The 18,328-nt window shown below is 36.3% G+C and overlaps 1 long non-coding RNA gene across 1 annotated transcript; it reads right to left on the reverse strand.

The window, feature by feature from the left end:
- Positions 1 to 7,258: 7,258 nt before the first annotated feature.
- LOC128315062 (uncharacterized) lies at positions 7,259 to 17,615 on the reverse strand. The gene is made up of 3 exons (XR_008297430.1): positions 17,329 to 17,615; positions 9,046 to 9,136; positions 7,259 to 7,445 (listed from the first exon to the last, which is right to left on the reverse strand). It is a non-coding gene; the product is annotated as an uncharacterized LOC128315062 (long non-coding RNA).
- Between the last annotated feature and the right edge of the window lie 713 nt (positions 17,616 to 18,328).

Below are 18,328 nucleotides of genomic sequence, written 5' to 3' on the forward strand. Positions count from 1 at the left end.
GAAACTAACCCTTGGCTCCTTTCCCATGGATGGGTGTTTTTATTTTTTTAATGTTTATTTATTTTTGAGAGAGAGAGAGAGAGAGAGAGAGAGGAAAGAGGGGAGGGGCAGAGAGAGACGGAGACAAAGAATCTGAAGCAGGCTCCAGGCTCTGAGCTGTCAGCAGAGATCCCAGTTCGTGGCTCGAGCTCAGGAACCATGAGATGAACTCAGACGCTCAACTGACTGAGCCACCCAAGTGCCCCCTTGGATGGATATTTTTAAAATGCATGAATACAAAATATTTTCTTTCTCTCCTAATTCAAATCTTCAATTGATAAATCTACACCAAAAATGTACACCCCTTCAGTTTGTGGCAGCAAAGTGCAATGTGAACATACTCACCAGAATGAGAAACTTAAATGGAGGTTTCTCCAGAATGCAGAGTATTTGGCCCTTTGAACCTAAAATTTTTCATTCACTAGCTTGTGTTTGAATGTGACTGGTTAAACATTTGCCTTTACCTCTGATTTTTGCTTTATTATCAGAGTTTAATGCTTTCCAACTACTGATATGTGTCCTTTGACACCGGTGATTGAAGATAGGAGAGGGCAGGGCAAAACCAGATGCCAGGAGATTGTTGACTTCTCAAGTGCTGCTACTGTGAGAGGCATTTTGAGTGGCCGTGCATAGCACATGCAGGTCTACTGGGTATATGGATGACCCATTCACTGATTGCTGGGATTCCTAAGATTTCCCACAGTATTTTCAAACTTTGGATAAATTCATGGGTTAAAAATTATTTGGCAGTTACCTCTGCTTTCCCAGTGGTTATTGGTGCCACTGGATAGGACCTTTGGCTAGCTGGACCACTGGTTTTACCCAATCACAAGATTTTGTATTTTTCAAAGCCTTTCAGATATAATGGAAACACCGCAAAGTCAGCATTTAGTTAAGCATTTGTATAAGGACTTGTATTTTGAAAAGCACATTCATGGGCATTTATCTCCTGGAATAATTTGCCTCCATTAAGTTATAGCTCTTGCTTTCTTCTCTAGGTTGTGAACTCTGGAAAGAGGTCCTGTATTATCTTTCTGTAACTGTCATTAAAAAACAAAAAACAAAAAACAAAACTAGAAACAGTGAAAAATAAATAAATAAAATACAATTCAAGAGCAAATACCTTTTCTTTTTTGGCCTTCCATTTTCTGTAGGCACAGGCACCCTGATGTCAACTTTAATACAAATGTAGAAGAGCTTTGTTTTATATAGCTTTGCTGCCAAATGTAGTGGATACAAAGCCTTTCCTTCTTGGTTCACTGCTTATGTATAATGCAAATCCTGTGATAGCTCAGCAAGATATCGTAAAGCATAAATGTCAGATTGATTCAATTGATAGTATCCGTAATGTTGGAATTTTCTTGCATTTGAAAGCATAGATGATGAGATGTTCAAAACATGGCTGAGTCAAGCAAACTCCCATAGAAATGGTTCCGTCAACGGTGCCATGTGATTATTCCTCTGGTGTCACCTCATATAACCACTGCCAAAATAACCTTTATAAACACATTTCATTCTGCCACTCTGCTGCTTAAGGAGCTACAATTGATCTATACTGCTTACCACTTCAAGGTACAAATTCATATTTCTTTATTTATTGACTCAACAAATATTGATTGAGTTCCTACTATAGGATGAAACCATTACAGGGGCTGGAAATACGGTGGTGAATAACACAGACATGCTCAGTAACCTTGCAGTCTATTTATCTAATTCTCTAAATTTTGCATCTAGTTTACCTAACTCAAGTCTATTATAGTTATCCCATTGCTTCTTTGTATATCCTCACTGTCCTCCACTTACAGAATGTAGGTTTCTTCAGTTCTTTGACTTTCAACTTGTTGTTTTTTTTTGTTTTTTTTTTTTTTAGTTTTATTGAGGTTGAAGAAAAGGAAAAATTCTTTCTTGGCCCTTCAAAGTCTTCCAGCTGGACTAATAATTAAATTTACATGAGACAGATTAACAGGGAAAAAAAATCACAATTAGTTATTACATGAGCACAGAAACCCAATAATGAAATTGAGAATTAAAGAAATTACCAAGTCAGGCAGCTTTATAGTTTTTAGACAAAGATACAATAAATCTGTGAGGAATTGACAGGGAAAATATAACTCAACTTTGTGAGCTTCAATTAGCAAGGGATTCTTTTTTTTTTTTTTAAGTTTATTTATTGAGAGAGAGAGAGAGAGAGGAGAGAGAGAGGGAGAGAGAGAGAGAGAGAGAGAGAGAGAAATCCCAAGCAGCCTCTGCACCAGCAGTGTGGAGCCGGATGCAGGGATCAAACTCACAAAACATGAGATCATGACCTGAGCCGAAACCATGAGTTGGATGCTTAACCAACTTAGCCACCCAAGTGCCCCAAAGCAAGGAATTCTAAACAGAATTTGGGCTGGGATAGAAAATTAGTAAAAAGTAAGGGTTGTTTATAAGGCCTTCTGGCCCTGAATTTCCTATCTCTGGGGACAAGGATGTCTCTGTACATGTATCTCACGGTACAGGAGAAATACCTTTCACAAACGGAGTTTATTTCCTGCTTTCAGGGGGATGGATGGGGGTCTTAGTGTCCTTACACAGGCTGTCTTTTAAGCAACTTTTATTTAAAATAATCACTATGCCAAGGTGGCACATTTTGAGGCATACTCAGGGCAGCACATTTTGGCCTTTCACCCCTACAAGGTATACTTGACAAAATCGTAAGATATTTAATAAGTACATCATGATTATTTACTATATGTATACATTGTGAAAGGAATCGCTCCATCAAGTTAATTATGCCTCCATCACCTCAGGTATTTATGTTTGTTTTTGTGAGAGAGAACACTTCCATTCTACTGTCTTGGCAAATTTCAATTATACAATATAGTGTTACCAACTATAGTCACCATGTAATACATTAGATCCTCAGACCTTATTCACCTTATAGTTGAAAGTGTACCCTTTTACTAACCTTTCAAATTTCCCCCCACTGCGCCCCACCCAGTCTCTGGCAGCCACTTTTCTACTCTCTGTTTCTGTGACTTTGATTTTTTTCTTTCTAGATTCCATATGTAAGGGGTACAATGTGGTATTTGTCTTTCTCTGTCTGGCTTATTTCACTTAGCTTAACAGTCTTGTGGTGGATCCACGTTGTTGCAAACAGCAGGATATCTTCCTTTCACAAGGCTAAATGATATGTCATAGGAAGTTGGGGGTTTTGTTCCTGTTGTTAATCTTAAGAGTTTTGGTTTGCTTGTTTCTAGAGTGGTGAGGATGCATCTCAGCTTTGTTAAAGCACACATGAACTTGGTTATTTTGTTTCATTTATAAACATTTCTTTAGCACAAAAATTGCCCAGTGTACAGTTCTTCTGCTCTAGCCTATATGCATGCGGATTTTTGTTTTTAACTAGGGTATGTAAATGTGTAAATATTCTTAATAAGACCGACTAGAGGAAATAATTTCTTTTTCAGAGTTTTGAATATGTCATTTGGCATTTGGAAGAAAACAAGCAATTGTTTTGAAAAATGAAGTTCTGACCTAGTTCTGATATTTATGTTTTAGGAAAATTATTAAAGTACATTTCCACACAAAAATGAACATTTGCTTCTAGACAACTTCAAAATATCCTTGAATTCCTAATGATGAAGTGAATTTTAAAAGAGTTCTGGTGAATTCTGAATACAGTGCTATACTGAAGAGACTACATTTTCCAGTGTGATTAATGACCATTTTATAATCTTCATTGCATTTCTTTCTTTATGAGTAACATCTATTTCAAAATATGGCATAACTGGAACTTTCCTATTGAATTCAGTCACTAGCCAGATATTAGCTACAAAAGAAAGTAGAAAAGAGGCAAGAAAATAAAGAATGTTGTGGAGTTAATTTCCCATAGAATTCTTTATCGGTTGAAGATTGCCAGCCTAAAAGACATACTAACTTTCCTAATGCCATGGTTCAAGGGTTTTATTCCATTGTGCTTTTAAAAACTTTCCTTGGAGCATTTATAGTACATTCCATCTTCAAAATAGTTTAAAACTGTCAACTAGCTAGTCCTCACAACACCCTTTGAGGCAGGTAACCATTATTATTCCCATTTTATACTTGGGAAAAAAGGGTAAAATGGTTAAAAAAGAATAGTGACTCAGACAAGTGAAGCAGAATTCTAGTCTATTACATAGACCTACCCTCAATCAAAGTTTTCTTTTAATAGCTACCTTATAATCATGTAAGTTCAGTTAATTCAAGTATTCAGTGAGTAGTAGCTGAGCAACATCTTGATACAACACAATTTCTCGATAAGTCTGATCTCACAGCCACAAAGTAATTACAAACTAATACATATAAGCATGTTTGTACACAAGCACAGAGACGTGCGTGTGTGTGTGCATGTGTGTGTATGTGCACGTGTGTCTGAAAGATATCAGTAGTGCAAAACGTACACAAATAAGGATCATCTCTAGCAGTGTGTTGTAAGCTGCATAAACAAGATGCAAGGTTTCATGAGAGAGATCCCTTCTGTCTAAAGATGATCAATGAAATTCTCAATGAACTCGTATCATTCAAATAACCTCTCATATTTTGTAAAAATCTTCACCTTTTATCTTCAGTCCTACAATTCTAGATGTCTAAATTACTTCTCTCAAGCATTCCATCTGCTGTTAAAGTCAACACCCCCTCAATTCTTTCTATATATCTCCAAAAAAGCTTCTGACATCCGAACTTGATTATGTAATTTTCCTTGTTTAAAATTCTTCAAAGGCTCATCAACACAGAATCTCTATGAGACACATACTCTTTTTTTTTGTAATGTTTATTTATTTTTGAGAGAGGGGGAAGAGAGAGAGAGAGAGAGAGAGAGAGAAGAGTGGGGCAGGGCAGGGGTGGAGAGAGAGGAACACAGAGGATCCAAAGCAAGTTCTGTGCTGACTGCAGACAGCCCGATGAAGGCCTCAAACCCACAAATGGTGAGATCATGACATGAGCTGAAATGGGACGCTTAACTAACCGAGCCACCTGGCGCCCCGAAAGACATACTCTCGTTAAGTAGCCTTCGTGATATTTGTTATCAGTCAAATTTAGTAAAATGGACCTTGATGGGTAAAATATAATTTATTTTCATTGAAGCAAGCTCTTCTTATTCTTTTACTTTGTCTCCAGGCTCACTGGTCTTTGCCCACCTAATAGCAATGGAGCCTTTGCACTGGGCTTTTACATACCTTTATGATTCACTGGCCATGTTCTACTAAAACCATTTTTTTTACCAGTACTTCCCTACTAAGCTGTCAGACACAGAATATAGTACTGTTCCTTCAAGTAGTAACTTAATAAATACCTATTTAATGTTACTAAAAGAATGAATCACCCAGTTGAACATAGCAGTACTGTGTACTGAAAAGTGTAGTGAATGTCTCAAGTAAATGTCCTTACAGATGACAAGTTCATGACATAATTAGAACACAGCACATAATTCTGTTTGGCAGGAGCACCAGATTTGAGTAAAGGAGAGTAAGTACAGGGCAAGAGAGGTTATTTGGGATCATTTCATGGAGAATTTTGCATACTAATATCTGTACCCTGTTTCCTGCTTTTCCTATCACTCATTCTCTTTTTAATTTTGTTCTAAACATTCTTTACCCCATTTTTTGAATCCAGTAAAACATCTGTTATTCCTTATAATTCTATCTGTCTATAGAGATCAGGTCATTCTAGTATTGTCACAAAATTACTCCTTAACAGATATATATTAACTGATTCTCATTAATTTATCCCATACACATAGACTATTAGATTAATCTCTCCATAGTACCTCTTATCTTATCATTTTTTTATTCTAAAGAACCTAATGATTCTCTATTGTCTGCACAATACAAGCTGGGTTAATTGATTTCTACTTTTCCTTTATCTACATTTGTCTGGATGAAAAAGAACTGCAAAATAGTATTGAATTGGGGGAAATGTAATGCAGTAATATTTTAAAAGAGTGACTATTTCTTTTTAAGGTACATTTATTCCTTATGTCAATCTAGTTGAAGACATTTGGTGAGGAGGGCAGAATTTGTAAAGAAAAAAGCATATTACAAACCAAAGTTTTGCAAGATTTATTAAGGGAATATTTAACTTCCTAAACTTCTTTTGGATCAAGGCTCATTATTAGGAATATATGGTCTTTCCATTCTTCTTGGCACAAGTAATATGAGTGTTTTCAGTTAACCAATCATACTACTTTAATCTAAATTTCAGAAGACAATTTATGAAGATAAATACTTTTTCTGGATATAAAACCTTTAATAGGTGTTAATCACTTCCTGTTCCCTTATACATAATGAAGTTTCTTTTTTTTCTTTTCTGCTATCAAAAGCTTATCTTTTGTCATTCAGCAGTTTGAATATAATTGTCATGAAGTGGATCACTGTGTTTATGTTATGTTTTTGAGATGCTTGGACCTGTAGGTCAATTTTTTCCTCCATTTAAAAATGAACTTTTAACTTTAGATGAATTTTAGCTTGAAAAAAACATTGGGGAAGATAGTACAGAGAATTCTCAAATAGCCCTATAGAGGTCAAGGGCAGGCCGCTCCAAAATGTGCAACCTTGACATATTATTGTAAATAAAAGTTACTTAAGAAACCGTCAATGCAAGAACACTCAAAGCTTCCTCTATCCCTGTGAAAACAGGAAATAGAAAACTCTCATATGAAAAATACACCGCATGTCCTAATAAGTAAAAAAGAGATCCTTATCACCAGAGGTAGAAACTTTAAAGCCAAGAAAGCTGTGAAAACAAACCTTATTTTTTTTCAAATCTACTACCTCGGCTTAAATTATGCCTAAAATTTCCTACTAATTAAAGCTCCCAAACACCTGTTTTCTTTTTCCTGTCCATTTCTCAAAAATTTATTGTCTCATTGTCTAAAAACTCCCTACCTTGCTCATTTCCCTAGGTCTCATTTTCATTATTGAACCTCTGTGTGCACAAAATAAAGCACTGGGTTTTTTTCTTCTGTTAATCTGTCTCATTTAAATTTAATTATTAGTCCAGTTGGAAGACCCTGAAGGATAGAGGAACAATTTTTCTTTGCCTACAGTCCACACTCAGTATTCCTTATTATTAGAATCTTATAGAGGTATGGTGCATTTGTCACAGATAATGAGCCAATATTGACACATTACTATTAACTAAGGTCCAAATTTTATTTAAATTTCCTCAGTGCTTCTTTAATGTTCTCTGGTTATCTCAAGGTCCCATTCAAGATATCTACATTTAGTAGTCCTGTCTCCTTTGAGCCTCTTGGTTTAACAATTTCTTAGGCTTTTCTTACTTTTGATCTCTGACATTTTCAAGTTACTGATCAGCTCTTTTGCAAAATGTCCTTCAACTGAGATTTGTCTGATGTTTTTTCCCATGATTTGACTGGAATAACGTATCTTGAGGAAAAAGATCACAGAGATAAATTATCATTTTTATCACATCATATTAAAGGTATAGATTATCAATATGATTTACTACTGTTGATATTAACCTTGATGACCTGGCTTTAGGTAATGTTTGCAAAGTTTCTTCACCATAAAGTTTCTTTTTCCCCCTTCCTTTCCACACTTTGAAAGAAAGTCGCTATAGGTAGTGGGCACTTAAGGCATAAAGAGTTATTTTCCACTTCCTCAAGGGTCAGAGAGTTTACAGAAATTATTTGTAATGATGTGATTTCAAAATCAAATTTAGGAAGTTTTTAGTCATGGTTTATTCCAATCTTTTCTTCAGTCCCTTTGTCTGTTTCCTGTCCTTCATGGACTCTCATTACATCTGTGATGTAATGCTTCAGATTGTTACATAGTCTCTGAAGCTTTGTTGATTTTACTTCAATCTGTTGTCTCTGTTTTATGAACTAATTTCTATTGATCATTCTACAAGTACACTGATTTTTCTTCTGCAATATCATGTCTACTGCTGAGTCAGTTTCTGAATTTTTCACTTTTGTTTTTGTTCTTTTTAACCCTAGAATTCCCATTTGGTTTTCTTTGCAGTTTTTTTTTCTCTGTTGAAATTCACTATTTGTTGAGTTGTTATCCTTATGATTTGCTTTAATTCTTTAAGTGTATTATAATAACTTCTTTGAGGTCTTTGACTACTCAATCCAATATCCATGTCTTTACAGAATCAGTTTCTACTGTCTGCATTTATTCTTCAGTATGGGTCACATTTTTCTATTTCCTTGCATGTCTTATCATTTGAATCACCTTCATTCCATTGAAAACTGGAAATTTTATATGGCATAATGCACGTAATATATCTGTATTCTGTTTTATATTTCTTATTTTTTTACCTAGACTGGAACTTCAGAATGTGTCTTCTTCATGATGTATAGTTGGTGATGTCTCTGCTCAGGGTTATTTTTCCTCTTTTCCTCTCCTCCTCCTCATCTTCCTCCTCCTCCTCCTCCTCCTCCTCCTTTTTCTTCTTTTTCATATTATTATTACTTTTTAGCCTGGCTTACTAGTGGCTGCATAGACTAGCGGTCAATGGTTTGTGCAAAGCTTATGCTCAAATATTATCATCCCTTCTGCGGCTCTCATTTCTAGAATCTTCTTGCTAAGTTTTTTGTCAGTGTTCTGTTTACCCCAACTGAGACTGCTATCTTAGGGCAGCAAAACTGTTTTTTCCACATTCTAATGTTCTTCCAAGTTTGTCCCTTAGACCTGACAACACCACAAGGATTTTTGTCCCACCACAAATCACTTTCCGTCTTCTAGAAGGTTCTGCTCTCTTTCCTCTCTTATCCTTGTCCCTGCAGTCCCTCAGTCCACCTTTGTGATCCAACCAACTGCAGTCTCGGTGGGAGGAACCTCACACAAGTTGGCACAGAGCACTGTTCCTTCCCAAATCTCTAATACTTTTCAAAGAATAGACTCCTTTCAATTTGTTATCTGCCTTTAGCAATTTGCAAAACCTGAAAGGATGCTTTTGGCAAGTTTATTCAGTTTTGTATTGTGTGTGTGTGAGCGTGTACATATGTGTTTAAGGACTCACCAGCTTCTTCACACTGTCTTAATGGAAGTCCTTCTCCAATACTCAGACCTGAGGTCACTGCTCACAGGACCACTGCTCCTTCCAGTGACTCCTTTTCATGGATTAAAAAGATACTTTATTTTACACAATGAAGGAAAACACCAACAAAATGACAAGGCAACTTACTGAACGAGAGAAGATATTTGTAAATGATATCTCCAAAATATATAAAGAATTTATACACCACAGAACACCAAATAATCCAATTAAAATGTTCAGAAGATCTGAATAGACATTTTTCAAAAGAAGACATACAAATGGCCAACAGATACATGAAAAGATCCTCAATGTCACTCATCATCAGGGCAATACACATCAAAATCATAATAAGATATCACCTCACACCTGGCAGAAGGGCTAAAGTCAAAAACACAAGAATAACAAGGTTTGAAGAGGATATGGAGAAAAAGGAACCCTTGTGCACTGTTGATAGGAATGCAAATTGGTGCAGTCACTATAGAAAATAGTGTGGAGGTTCCTCAAAAAAATTAAAAACAGAACTACATTATAATCCATTAATTCCATTACTGGGTATTTACCCAAAGAAAATTTTTAAAAATTAAAAAAATGGTAACTAGATAGATACTTTCGAAGTGAAAGATGTGCTACCATAAACAATAGCAATGTGGATGGGCAGGTAAAGAGATGGATAAAAAGGGAAAAAAGTTATTTTATGAATATTTTATCTTCAGAATCTGTTGTGCTAGACACTAAAGATTATTTTCTTAGAACTAATAAAACTTTTCTAAAGTATATAAAAGATAAAAGACATCCAATATAACTTAACTATAGCTACAGTTCATGCAAAAGAATTGTATAATTTTATATTAATAACACATTACAGGAATTTTTCCCAGATCACATCCCATTTTAAATGACCTATTTGAAGTAACATCCTGATTTTCTGTTAATTAGATGAGTTGCTTATATACAAGCATCACGTCGCAGTCATTAAGCAATTTATGTTAACCTCACATTCAATATACCATTTAAATAAATCCTTACTCTCGAGTAGTGGATAAAATAAGGAAATATCTAGCACAACAATGTCTCTAACTAGGTAAGAATATGATAAAAGCATAAAATTCGAATTATGTATTTCTAAATGACAAGGTAGAATGACTTTAACATGAGATTTTCTCACTTATAAATTTTTTTCCTAGAGCCATGGCACTTAAACAGTGCTAGAAACCCCAGAATTTAACTTTTTATATATTTTTAGTTTCTAGATGGAAAGCATGAAAAAATACTTTTACAGAATATAATAAGAAGTTTTAGCAAAAATGTTGCTAGCATATACAGTCTTTTAGCATTTTATATGACATGCATAATACAGTGTATGCTAACATTTTATGAAAAGTTCCATAAGTTTCCAATAGTTAATTATTTATGAACTTATTTGTTTGGGTAAAATGTCTCATATTACCTTAATAATATTATGTCAACAATGAAATGTCCCTTGATAAGCAAACTAGGAGAGATGTATGAATATATCTGGTTTGTGTCAGTATATGAAAGAAAAATATTTACTATTCCACAAATTTTATGTTAAATTAATAACCAATATCAACCTCAATAACTAATGACTAAGTTAACAGCTGTTTAATTTTTAATCATAAATCTTAAAATTACAACTAATTTATACCACATTTTTCATACTCTGAAATCCAAGAAAAATAGGATAAACCATTTACAATGTTTCATCAGTGCTATATTTAGTATTTTGTCTACTTTAAAATCAAGAGAGGCTTTTACAATTTAAGGCATCTTAAAGTTATAACTCATGGCTCTGGAATCCAGAAAGTCTGGCATGTGCAGACCTGCAGCTTAGGCTAGTTAATCACATTGTTCATAGAAGTGAAATAGATAGAAAGCCTACTAAATTCTTCCTTGATCTGTAGAAGCAGAAAAGCTTTAGGTGAAATGAACGAAAGTCTAGCCTGAATCATGAAAACAGAAAGTCAGAGCCCCTCAATCAGTTCTCAGACTTGAACCAGTTTATAGATCTAGACTCCTTGTATGAGGGGAGACAAACTTCCCTTGAGGAAGGACCCCAGTATACTACAGAGCATTTATAACAGCACTCTTTCTCTCAGCCTTCTACAAAGGGACCTATGGCCTTGGACCAGGGTAATTCTACATTAGGGAAAAAAAATAATTTGACCTTTAGGGGTAATTTGGATACTGGCTCTGGTCTGACACTGATTTCAGGAGATCTAATATCACTGCAGACCTCCAATCAGAGTAGGAGCTTATGGAAGTCATGTGATCAATAGAGTTTAGCTCAGGTCTATCTCGTAGTAGACTCAGTGGGTCTCTGAACCCATTCTGTGGTTATTTCCTCAATTCTAGAATGCATAATTGGCATGGGCATATTTAACAGTTAGCAAAATTCCTATACTGGTTCCCTGACCTGTGGAGTAAAGGCTATTATAATGGGAAAGGCTGAATGGAGTCATTATAACTACCTCTACCTAGGGAAATAATAAATCAAATGCAACACCATCTCCCTGATGGGATTACAGGGATTAGTGCCTCCATCAAGTACTTGAAAATTGCAGGGGTGGTGATTCCCACCACATTCCTATTCACCTCACCTATTTGGCCTGTGCAGAAGACAGATGGATCCTGGAGAATGACAGTAGACTATCATAAGCTTAACCAGGTGGTGACTCCAATTGCAGCTGTTATACCAAATATGATTTCATTGATTGAGAAAATTAATACATCCCTTGGTGCCTGGGTATGTAGTTAATGATATGTCTCTTTTTCCCCATACCTGTCCATAAGGTCCACCAGAATAGTTTGCTTGCAGTTGGCAAGCCCAGAAATTTATCTTCACTATACTACTTCAGGAATGTATCAATGTTTGACCTCTGTGTCATAATTTAATTTGTGGTATTTTGATTGTCTTTCTATGTTGATTTGACCTGGTAAAAGAGAAGTAGCAACTACTCTAAACATTGGTAAGACATATGCATGTCAGAGGGTGAGATATAAATGCAACTAGAATTCAAAGGCCTTCTACTGCAGTGAGATTGCTACGGGTCCAGTGGTGTGGGACATGTTGGAGATATCGTTTCTTAATGTGAAGGAAATCTGTTGCATCCAATCCATCCACAACCAAGAAAGAGGCAGTACTATACCTAGTGGGCCTGTTTGGATTTGGGGGACAACACGTTACTCAGTTTGGTGAGTGACCGAGCTCATCTACTGAGCAACTGAAAAGCTGCTAGTTTTTTTTTTTTTTTAATTTTTTTTTAACGCTTATTTATTTTTGACATAGAGAGAGACAGAGCATGAACGGGGAAGGGGCAGAGAGAGAGGGAGACAAAGAATCGGAAGCAGGCTCCAGGCTCTGAGCCATCAGCCCAGAGCCCGATGCGGGGCTCGAATTCATGGACCGCGAGATCGTGACCTGAGCTGAAGTCGGACGCTTAACCGGCTGAGCCACCCAGGCGCCCCAAAAGCTGTTAGTTTTGAATGGAACCCAGAGAAGACACAGCCCTGCAACAGGTTCAGGATGCTGTGCATGCAGCTCTGTCACTTGTGCCATATGACCCAATGGTGTTTGAAGTATCAGTGACAGATAGAGATGCTTCTTGGAAACTTTGGGAGGTCCCTATAGGTGAATCTTAGTATGAGCCTTTAGGATTGTAGAGCAAGGCCTTACCGTCATCTTCAGATAAATACTCCTTTGAGAAACAGCTCTTGGCCTCTACTAGGATTTAGTATAGACTGAATGCTTGACTATACACCAAGCTACTATGAAACCTGAGCTACTCATCATAAACAGGGTGTTATCTGACTACACAAGGCCATAAAGTTGAGCATGCACAGTAAAAGTCTATGACCAAAATGAAATGATATATACATAATCAGGTTGAGTAGGCTTTGAAGGCATAAGTAAGTGACATGAAAAAAATGGCCCAGATGGCCATAGTCCCCACTCCTTTACACTTCTATCTCATTCTCAGCCTGTGCTTACAGCTCATGGGGAGTTCCCTATGATCAGGTGACAGAGGGAGAGAAGACTTAGGTATGGATTAAAGACGGTTCTGCATGATATACAAACACCACCTGAAAATGGATAGCTACAGCACTACAGCCCCTTTCTGGGACAGTTGTAAAAGACAGTAGTGAAGGGAAATCCTCCTAGTGAATGGAATTTCAGGCAGTATGCCTGATTATTCACTATGCCTAGAAGGAGAAATGGCCAAACATGCTATCAGTTCATGGGCTGTGGCTGATTGATGGTTTAGCTGGATGGTCAGGGAATTGGAAAGAACATGAAAATTGATGACAAAGAAATCAGGGAAAGAAGTATGTGAATCATCTTCTCTGAATGGGCAAATAAATGTTAAGATGTGTGAGCTACATGTGAATGTTCACACAAGGGTGACCTCAGCAGGGGACGATTTTAATAATCAATTGAATAGCATACTTTGACTATGGATACCAGTCTCTTTTCCCAGTCACTCCTGTTATCATTCAGTTGGTTCATGAAAAAATAGCCATCGTGACAGGGATGGAGGTTATGCATGTGCTTAGCAACATGGACTTATATTCACCAACTCTGACTTGGCCCCTGAAATGGTACCATTTCCTGAGGTGATTAGCCAACTACCTGGTGGCAGGGTGATTACATTGGAATAGACAGTTACTCTGGATATGGAATTGCTTTCCCCACAGTTAATGCTTTTATCAAACTACCATCTGTAAACTTACAGGGTACCTTATCCACCATTATAATATTCCACATAATATTGCTCTGAATAAGGAATTCACTTTATAGGAAATTAAGTACACCAATGGACCTGTTCTCATGGAATTCCCCCATGTTCCTCACCATTCTGAAGCAGCTGGATTGGTAGGCTAACTGGCCTTATGAAGACTCAGTTACAGCACCAGCTAGGTTGCAATGCCATGTAGGGCTGAGACAAGGTTTTCCAGAAGGCTTATGTCCTCTGACCCAACATCCATTATATGGAGCTATTTCTCTAATAGCCATGATTTCCAGATCCAGGGATCAAGGGCTAGAAATGGGAGTGGCACCACTCACTATTACCCCTAGTTACCCACCAAAATTTTAATATATTTGGTTATTGAGATTTGCCCTATTCCTGCTGAGTGTGGCAGGCAATATATATAATATATGTATTGTGATCTGTTAAAAAAACCGCATGAATTAAGAAAACATCTCACTAAAGGTTTTGAATAAAAGGTTCTGAAGTTGTTGAAACAGAGTAACTAGAATAGAATAGTTCTGATTTTTTGATTTCCTTTTTTTCTATTACAATAGGTTATCTCCTATTCAAAAGTGTACCCATACAATTAAAATTTATACATGGTTAACTGTAAAAAAAATAGCTACTTTATGGTAATTGCCATTGTAGTTGATTCTCTAAGACCCATTTCATCTGAATGATTAATCTAAGTCATTTGTGGTGATTTTTCTCTTTCTTTTTGCTACTACTTGGCTTAGGAATAGCAATGTAAACCATTTTTGACACTCATATTGAAACAAAGCACACTTGATTGTCTTCTGGGAAATTTTTCTTTGCTCCAAAATAAGAGATACAAGAAAAAGAGGACCCTGCTCTTTTTCCACCTGAAAATTGTTAAGCTGTATATAATGCCTATCTGATTAACAAGTTAAAAGAGCACTAGGCTTAATTAAGGACAAAGGAAAACAATAAAAATGCACAATTGAGAAATGGAGTCTATACCTCTGATGACATCACTAGTTAATCAGTTAAGCCAGCTTTGGATCACAGCCATAACCCCGGACTTCTCGTCAAGAGATACAATAGATTATTATATTTTTAAGCAAACTAGATTCATGGTTTTGCTTACTTGTAAGTGAAATTATATAAACTTATATACCTATTTTAGTATCTATCTTATTTGTATAAATTTTGCTGTGTCCCATATAGTATGGGACTATGTATGGTTCACTATATTATATACCAAAAATAAAGACTGAGTAAATTAAATATAATAAATATGCTTGCAAATTGGAAAAATACATTTTCAATGAAGCTTCACATTTGGACTTTGCCTTATTAGCATACATAAATTAATACATCAGATTTTTAAAAGTAAATCACTGGAAATTATGATTGCCAGAAAAAGGTAGGTTGTTTTAAGTCATGTAGAACTAATTCAGTGGCAAAGAATCAAGACAATTGGGCTCTTTTAAGGCAATAATTATTTAATATTAGTATTATAAATGCTTTTATAAAAATAAGTATTGAGTTCCTGTAAAGTATCTGAACACATTACATGTCAGATTTTTGAAAAAGTAATTTTAACAGCACATACTCCAGACCTTATCAAAATTGTTGCAATCGTTTAGTAGAGTTGTCAATTAGACAACTCATAAGCATACAGAAACGAGTAACTGTATATAACATTGAAGTGGGCAGGCTAATGACAAAGAGATTTTAGAGAATGCAGGGTCTATTTAAAGGGATCAGCTTCAGGGCACCTGGGTGGCTCAGCCAGTTAAGCATCAGACTCTTGGTTTTGGCTCATGTCATGATCTCACGGCTTGTGCAATTGAGCTGCATGTGGTGGTCCATGCTGACCATGTGGAGCCTGCTTTGGATTCTCTCTCTCTCTCTACCCCACCCTCTTTCAAAATAAAAAAAATAAACTTTAAAATAGATGGATAGATAGATGATAGATAGATAGATAGATAGATGATAGACAGGTATAGATAGATCAACTTCTATAAAGTTTAAATAGAGATTCCAGTTTTCCCAAAGACTTCCTGTAGACTGCTACTTTGGTGGCTTCCAATTAATCACACTTTCTATTATTCATGCCATTGTGAAATCACCTTCCATAACTCCAGAATTTGCTATGTGAGTAGCTTTGCCCAATGGGATATTTCTTAGTGTGCCACAAGCAGAGAGAGTATTGATAACTGATAAATTCTTACACTTAGGGGCAGGTCTCTTACAGTGTTTTTTGGAAGCCCACCATCATGAGATGAAGCAGCCCAAACAGCCAAATGAAGAGGCCCACACACAGAAACAAAGACACCCAGTCAGTAGCCTCCTGCAGAGCAACCACACTCACCTCTAGTCTTGGCCTCTCAGCCTGTATCTTACCTGTGAGAATAACTGTCTATTCAACCACAGAATTTTCAGACATAATAAATTGTTCTAATTCACTAAAATTTGGAGTGGTTTAATACACAGAAAAACATAACTGAGACCTTCCTTAGTTCGGATTTTATGTGATGTCTTAATTTAAAAAAAACCTTTATTTTCACAATATGAATAATAAGCAGGATAAATATAAAATGTATAACTTCTTATCTAGTTAAAGCTTCCTATTTTACCAAAGAAACTATTGTCCAGGAGGTCAAGCAGTAAGTTCTCAAAATTAGTGTTAGAAGGGAGCCTTGGGTGGCTCAGTCAGGTAAGCCTCCAACTTCGGCTCAGGCCATGGTCTGGCAGTTTGTGGGTTCAAGCCCCGCTTAAGGCTCTGTGCTGACAGCTTGCAGCCTGGAGCCTGCTCTAGATTCTGTGTCCTCCCCTCTCTCTGCCTCTTCCTGACTCATGCTCTGTTTGTCTCTCTCCTTCTCTCTCTCTCTCTCTCTGAAAAATAAACATTAAAAAAAATTAGTGCTAAAGCTGGCTATCTTAGTGTTAACAAACATGTGAGTGCTTAGGGGATGTTTGATACTATATTTAGACTAGATGGATTAACCATCTATTGAGTTCCTGTAAAGTATCTGAACACATTACCAGATTTTTGAAAAAGTATTCAAAATTTTCAAGATTTTTGAAAATCCATGACCAAGCCAGTCATGGATTGGTCTTCCAAGAAAGTCCAGTGAAGTTGAAAAACATATAAACAATTACTGTACACTATAATATATACCATACTAAACCATTTTCAGTATTCTTTCCACTATCCAACTCTACCCAGTTAAGAGAATGGTTTTCTCAGCTGTTGAATAATAAGAAGAGGAAAGATAGCTGGTGAGATGCTGGAGTTAGGCCTAGAGTAGCAGAAGGATGATTTATTGAAATTATTTTATGTAACATTAAAAAAAAAACCACAATTAGTAATTTAAAATCCACCCCTTCCACTTCATGAGGTATACCATAATTGTGTTCCTTAAATCCCCCCCAAAAAAAACTTCTATATGTGTGAATGTTTTAAAGAAAAAAAAAAAAAACAACTCCATTCAGAATACCAATTCTAAAGCATACCCCAACATCTTACCATATGTACGTTTCATTTTCAACATCCTTCTTGTCAACTAAATGTAAATAATTCTAAAGTCTTCTCCCCCTCACTGGATAGTGAGCGGTGGCTTAGAATAGTCTGACAGTCAGCAAAAACCGTAATAAAAGCTTCTGTTATGAGACACAAGAGGAGATTAAAGCACAGCCCTGTCAGTCTGCAGAAAAAGAACATGTTGCTCATGGCTGGTTATTCTCTTTTCAGAGAGCTGAACTTGGCAGTAAAATCAGTAGAGGTAAATGGCAGAGGCTTGGGACTGGCAGGGCCTCGAGCCCCTGCGGAGTGGCTGTCTGAGATGACATAATAACCGTCGGATCTGCGGGGGGACTGCGCGCACACGGGCTTCAGTGGAGAAACTAATCAAGTGCTAAGAGTCAAGTTTACGTTTTCAAAATATAGGTGCTTGGCTGCTCAGAGGCGTGAAGGGGATGATTAGAGGCAGGATATTTAATAAAATGTTTAGAGATGTGTAACTGAGGGCAAATAGCATGAGAGAGGGAAAAAACACTTTCACAGACAAACCATTCAAGTTTTATTACTGAAACTGATTACAGAGTGATAAGGGAGATAATGTTCTCTCTCTCTTTCACTAGAAGATGTCCAGTGATCATTAGGCCTTTTATTCTTTACTTTAGTTATTGTCTAAGACATTTTTAGTATTTCTTATTTTAACTTTTTTTCATATTTGTTACTTTTTTTTCAATTAGTTTATTTGGAATAGGCTACATATAAATATTTAGATGTAGAATAACTTAAAGAATTATGTCATCATGGCTTCTGGCCACCAAATAACACTTCCCAACTAAAGGTATCTATACAATAACATGGAGTCTACAGAACATGTAGTATATTCATATTCTATTCTGTGTGCTACACATATTCATCTGTGTGCTACAGAACAGGGTACAAAACTGGCTTTTGCGCTACTTATTATCATTATATTTTATTTGTGAAAGAGTTAATACTTACACTTTCATAT

This window comes from Acinonyx jubatus, chromosome C2, assembly GCF_027475565.1.
Source record: "Acinonyx jubatus isolate Ajub_Pintada_27869175 chromosome C2, VMU_Ajub_asm_v1.0, whole genome shotgun sequence".
Taxonomy (NCBI): domain Eukaryota; kingdom Metazoa; phylum Chordata; class Mammalia; order Carnivora; family Felidae; genus Acinonyx; species Acinonyx jubatus.